Consider the following 5,572-nt stretch of genomic DNA (forward strand, 5'->3'; position numbering starts at 1 on the left):
AACCCCCCAACCCCTTCTCCGGTAGCTTGACGTGGTTTTGCTTACTGCTTCCACGGGGCTTCCCCAGGAGCTGCAGATTGTCACGGGAGTCACGAGAGTGCCCCACCTCCCTGGGGACTGCATTCTGCCCGCACGGGCCTCCCTCTCTCGGGGGGCCCATACCGGTGTACGTCTTGCGGGCGGCCCTACACCATCGAAGCCAGTCAAGCCGGTCATGCTCCATACGCCTGCCCCAGGCCACCCCCCATCCTCGTCTCAGGGACAGTCCCAGGTGGCCATGGCGCGATTGGCCATAGGGAGGGATGGGCGTTTTGTGAGGCGTGGTATGGGCTATGCTCGGGGAAACGGAGCATGCTCCAAGCCATTACCTTAACCGTCCCCGGCAGGGGGTGTGTGCGAGTGCCGTGCCCCTTGGTACTACCGCCCGTCCTCCTGGCATACACAGCCTTCTGGTGCCTGGCGGGCCAACTAGGGGGCCAACAGCAGATCCAGCTGGATGTTGCAGGTTCCCGAGGGCTGGGGGGTCATGGGCCGGGGTAGCAGCATCGGGTCCGAGCGCTCCAGCGCAGGCTCGCGGGATCGTGGAAAGCACGATGGACCCAATCAATGTATGGTGTGTCCCGGGCTGGGCTTTTGTGTTGGGGGCGAGAGTGGGTGCTTCATGCCGGGGGTCGGAAGCGCGTCATTCCCCCTGCAGTGGGCGTGAGGGGGTAGTGCGAGCGGAGCGATGATTTCGCTTTCCGGTTAGGCTATCACGCACCTTCCCCAGCAGTATGCAGGCCTGTGCATGTTGTCCACCCTGGTGCATCCCCCATCGCAGCGTCGCGGGGAACCAGGGGTATACCATATACATTTGTATACCCGGCTCTCCGGGGGGGCGGAATCTGTTGACCCACTGCGCTCCCTGCGTTCCTTTCTCTTTACGTCACGCAGTCAGCTGGGAGTACAAGTCGCCAATTAGTAAGGATCTCCTCGCGACTCGATAGGAGGGCATTTGCCGGAGGCATACGTTTGTCTACGGCCATAGCACCCTGAATGCACCCGATCTCGTCCGATCTCGGAAGCGAGGCAGGGTCGGGACTGGTTAGTACTTGGATGGGAGACCGCCTGGGAATACCAGGTGCCTCAAGGCATGCGAGGAATCACACATTCGTCATGCCCGTATTGGACAATTCATTCACCTGGGTGGTGCTGAGGCCATTTATAGGTGCATTGATCACCTTAATGCCTTTGCGGGCTTTGCTAGGCAATGGCAGCTTCGTGTCTGCCACATAGAGGGTGGCTGTAGGCACGGAACGGGGAGAATGCATGTTGGCACAAGGGGGCTGCGCCGCCATCTTTCTTCCGGAGGTGGCATTCATTGTGATCAAAACACGTACGCAGGGTCGTGCACCATAGGTGACGCCACAGCAGTGAGCCGGTTTGGGGCTGCTGGGTTTGGGCACCGTGTGTCAGCAGCCTCTCTAGCACTAGGCAGTGTGTCTTCACAACACCGAGGTCCTGAGTTCAAGCTCGGGAGGACAAGTGGTCGCTCCGACCGGAGTTCAGCGGTGAGCTCCGTGACTCCCTGGGGCTGTCGGCGCGGGTGACGTGGTGGCCGTGCCTCAGAGCACTGGGGGCGGGGTAGGCGGTCCAAACTTTTCACTGTGCCCAGCGCTAAGGGAGGCGTCCTGCCTGGAGGTAAGGGACCACTTTAACCCTCACACTGCCCTTGTGCACAAGCACCCCCAAGCCCCCAGAGGAACGAGTAGCAGGCTATGGTTTGTTGAGTCGCCTACGTGTAGTTCGATCATTGGTGGCACTTGCAACTGCACGATGGAGCTGTGCCTCGTGGCCCATGATCCTAGCCAGCTTGTACATGTATAGGCATCTTGCATTCAACCATCCTTGTTGTTTCACGTAGGCCCTCCTTGGTGTGCGTGGTGCCCGCCTTCGGGCAGTCTAGCGGGGGCCAGTAGTGAGTACTGACTCCGAAGGTTCATTGGTCAAATTCGTGTGGTTTCAGCTGGGGGGAACAATTGAGCAGTCTGGTGTGTGCATGTAGCTAATTGTTGTACTGTAGGTATGCTGCAGTGTCATGTTCGGTTTCAGGGAATTTGAGTAGCCCCGTGTGGGGCGGATGCCAACAGTCAGTTCTGTCTCCATCGCAGGGATTGTGCTCTGCCATTCCGGTTTCAAAATGGCCACTGCTTTCTGAGTCTGCACCTGCCACAGTCCCACCTGTACAGAATCGTAGCATTTTCAGTATACTACTACACCAAAGCCATATTAGGCTGATTGCTAGTTGGTGTCCTGTAAGTGAGAGCGGCAGATTCGGGCCTCCCGTCCCCGGGGAGTGGCGAGCAGTGCTCTCTCTAGGTGCAGCTGCTGCTTGGGGGACCTTTGGGTTGCAGCTCGCTGAAGGCACCATGGGTCTGTGAGTGGCGTGCTCAGTGTGAGACAAAGCCGACACAAGCCGGTTTCCCTCTCAGCGCAAGGTGTGTACATTGCTCAAGACTTGTAATTTGCATGTGCCTTCCTGTACTTAACGGTGCCAGGGTGTTCAGACTGACTGTGAATATTTGTGGTACTCTGCTCCATCTGAGCTAAGTCAGGCTCATACCATATCAGGCACTTTGCCTCCCAAGGTATCACATGTATGTTAATGTCACACACATGCACACTCCAAGCTCGGAAATGTCTCACAAAAACAGCCTTAAACCTTGGTCTTCTTAGTGTTTCTCGTTGGTCAAAGGGGTATAATTACTGATATCGGTATGTCTCCCTCATCTTCATTGTTTGATTTTGCTCGCAAGAAAGTGTCATTCATAGACTTTTACATGTCACTTATAGTTGCACTGAAATGATGAAAATGTTACACATAGCAATTTGAGACCTTGGCAGCTATGGATGGGGGCAGCTAGCTCTTTGTTGGCTATGCAACAAAGCTATAATGGTGGCTTATTTATCGTATGCAACTAATAAGCATTGACTAAGCCAATGGATGGGCTTGTTGTAGGTGTAGTGCTAGAAAATGTCAGGCATACTCTTGATGTCACTCACAGATGCACTGGATTTATGCAAATGCCATACATAGCAATCTGCAACAATGGCAGCTATGGATGGGGCCGAACTAGCATGCACATTCAGGATCCTCAAACTAGGCCTTTTCCAAGATAGGCAACCTGATTACGGAGCACTGAGCCTGGCCAGCGCAATATTTTGCTGTCTGCGTGCTGTGACTCAGTCCAAAGTGGGATTTGTCGGTGCTCCATGAAATGGGCCCGGTTCTCCTTACGGACAAAGAGTAGGTACAAGCATATCAAGATAATCAATATTTTTGGTCATTTAGCTATTAGCTGCCCAGTTTTGTGGGCAAATAACCTGCAGGAAAGTGAAGCTGCTGAGTTGCTCAAGCATTGTCTGCCTCGTTTCAGGGCCAGTGATTGTTACTTTTCAAGGTTGAGGCTCAATTTCTTAGTTACATTTTGTAGTGCTTGGATAGGTTGCCAATATTCATATGGCACAGCGCTAAAGCAGTAGTTTTGTGGAATGTTGGAATGTGAGGTAACTTACAAGAAACGCATTATAGATCTCGCTACAGGCTAACAGTGCAGGTACGGTGCTCTGGTCGTGTGCATTGTTTTACCAGTTTTGGGCCTTGGAGCACCAGGGTTGTTGACTCCTGCATCGTGGTACACGCAGTTCACGGGTACCGACCTGCGTGGTGCCGGTGAGAATTGTCAGGTCAAGGATAGATGCAGCTTCCTCCATGACCTTCCAGTTCACTGGGAAAGGGCAATTCACTGAAAGCAACATGGTTCAATAAAATAGCTAGCCCAGTGTGGGGCGGATGCCGGCACAAGCCAATCTTGTCTCCAATGCGAGGATTATGCACCGCCATTCCGTTTGCAAAATGGCTGCCGCTTTCTGGTTTTGGCACCTGGCATGCGTGCAGGTGACATGTCTGGCTGTTGCGGAAGTACGGAGGGCACGGAGGGACTTCGGTGGTCTCTACGATTCCCTGATAAACTGCTTCTCAGGGTTTTGTTTGGCTACAGCTGGGTTTTACACACATTTACCTACTTCATGGGGCGGTACTGGATCTCAGTTGATTCATGATGTGATGTTGCTTAGTGATAATGCTCTTATATGCGGTTCAACTTGCTTTCGAGTGAATTGAGACATTTTTTTCAATGGTCAACACATTAAGAGGGAAAGACCCACCATTTAAGAATGAAGCATTCTCAATACGCTATGCAACGAAGCTTAAATCGGGGCCTAATTTACCTTATACAACTAAACAAGCATTGTCTAAGCCAATGGTAGTGACGTATTGCAGGTGTAGTGTGGTTTTGCAGTATATAGCTGAAGGCAATGACAGAAGCCACAAAATGCCAGCCGGCGGCACACTAAGCTTATACAAAACGGCAGCATACGGGTCACCCACACACATATGCATTGACCATGCATCCAGAAGGTGCCGACCCAGCATCTGTCAGTGCAGATGACGGATGGGTTTGCAGGCTATAAGGACATGGTGATCCACCCTTGTCATGGTTTAGGCAAGGTGGCACACCGAGCGGCCTTGTAGGGCATGAGATAGTGTAAATTCAAGCTATGTCTACATGTTTATTGGCTGGCGCAGCACTTGGTCATCAGCCTGTACCCCTTACTGGGGGATCATCCAGGTAAGGAGCACATTAGGGCTTAGTCACCCCAGAATGATATGCAAAATCTGGCACACAGTGCGCTAGGCTTTGTATCACTCAGAACTGGGGGTGTCTCATTGGGCACACTCACTGCCTGTGCATTGTGCTTTGGCCGGTTTGTTTCATCTTGGCATAGGGTAGAGATATGTGGGGTATCTAATTGCCCACAGCGTGGCACATTAAGGTGGGCGCAAACCGGGTGTTTACCCATTAAATCTTTTATAATAAATGCTTTGGGGTACTTGCAGCAGTGAGGGAGCTTCCTGAGTGCCTAGGACTTGAGGGTAAGTAGCACTCCCCTCCCCCAGGCCCACAGGGCTTACAGCAGAATGGCCACAGGCTCGAGCAGGTCAGAGGGGGATTTCGGCGCAGTGCTTGTAGAATGCCACATACCATAAGGGCATGTTACTACTGAAGTTGACCCAAAGTTTTGGGGTCAAACTGGGTTAGAGCAGTAAGTTAAAGCCAAAACACAAATAAGCTGCAATGTATTAAAGAACATTTGGCACACCCAGTATTCAAGAAAGGGCAGGTATTGATACATATTGTTCCCCTCCTGTTCCCACTGCCTTGTCTGCTCCGTGGTATACCAACAGAAGTTCGGGAGGGCAAGACTTCACCTACGCCTAATTCGATGGGCAAATCCAAAGTTTTCACATTTCCTAACGTGTGAAATTTTCAGCCGCCAGTGCATAGTTTTATTCATATGCACAGTATTATTAATTAAATAATAGAGGATTGACTAGTACGACCAGCAGACGTTGTCGCACCAAGGCATTTGGCAGCGGTGAGTGTAGCTATGCTGTAAGGATATAAAGGGTAACTTTGACTGCCAGGTCCCGCTGGTGTCAGCCAATTGGCCATTTACGGATTTAAAGGTG

At 52.0% G+C, this 5,572-nt stretch overlaps 1 pseudogene; it reads left to right on the plus strand.

Annotated features, from left to right (window-relative positions):
* The first annotated feature begins 1,013 nt into the window (after window positions 1–1,013).
* LOC146863160 (5S ribosomal RNA) lies at window positions 1,014–1,132 on the plus strand (annotated as a pseudogene).
* Window positions 1,133–5,572: the final 4,440 nt, after the last annotated feature.

This window comes from Triturus cristatus, chromosome 2_2 (assembly GCF_964204655.1).
Source record: "Triturus cristatus chromosome 2_2, aTriCri1.1, whole genome shotgun sequence".
NCBI classification, from domain to species: domain Eukaryota; kingdom Metazoa; phylum Chordata; class Amphibia; order Caudata; family Salamandridae; genus Triturus; species Triturus cristatus.